We start from the raw sequence: 671 nt of genomic DNA on the forward strand, positions 1-671 counted from the left end.
ACATACATATATACATAGATAAGAGAGTAGGGTGTGATTTGAGGGAGATTTGACTGCTATTTCTACCAGTTCTAGCTACCTTGTAGAGGTCTCCCTCATTGGCTCATACATATATACATAGATAAGAGAGAAGGGTGTGATTTGAGGGAGACTTGGCTGCTATTTATACCAGGTAGCGGTTTCCCTTATTGACTCATATATACATAGATAAGACAGTAAGGTGTGATCCTCTGTAGAATTTAAAGCCAGCTCTGAATGTTATGATGTTTCCTACAGGAAAACATCTTTGTAAACAATTCAATCAAAAATAGAAAAATAGGTAATAGATGTATATACATATTTCAGGAATCATTACTCTTTTCTCAGTATTTAATAATTTTATACATTAAACATGATTATATTTTCATCCCTGTTTCCATTCTAGACAACCGGAGTATTGGCAGTGTTGAGAGTGTTCCGGGAACGATAGCTCACGTCCAGTCAATGGATGCGGCCTGTGCCGGGCGGACTTCACCACAAGTAGGTATAGTTTTTGCTATTATTATTATTATTATTATTATTATTATTATTATTATTATTATTATATTTTAATTGTTACTTATCTCTTTTTTTTTTGTTTCTTCTTTCGTCCGACAGGACATGCCTCGGAAACCTCCCAGGCGAAGACACCC

This window comes from Octopus bimaculoides, unplaced genomic scaffold, assembly GCF_001194135.2.
Source record: "Octopus bimaculoides isolate UCB-OBI-ISO-001 unplaced genomic scaffold, ASM119413v2 Scaffold_51101, whole genome shotgun sequence".
Lineage (NCBI taxonomy): Eukaryota > Metazoa > Mollusca > Cephalopoda > Octopoda > Octopodidae > Octopus > Octopus bimaculoides.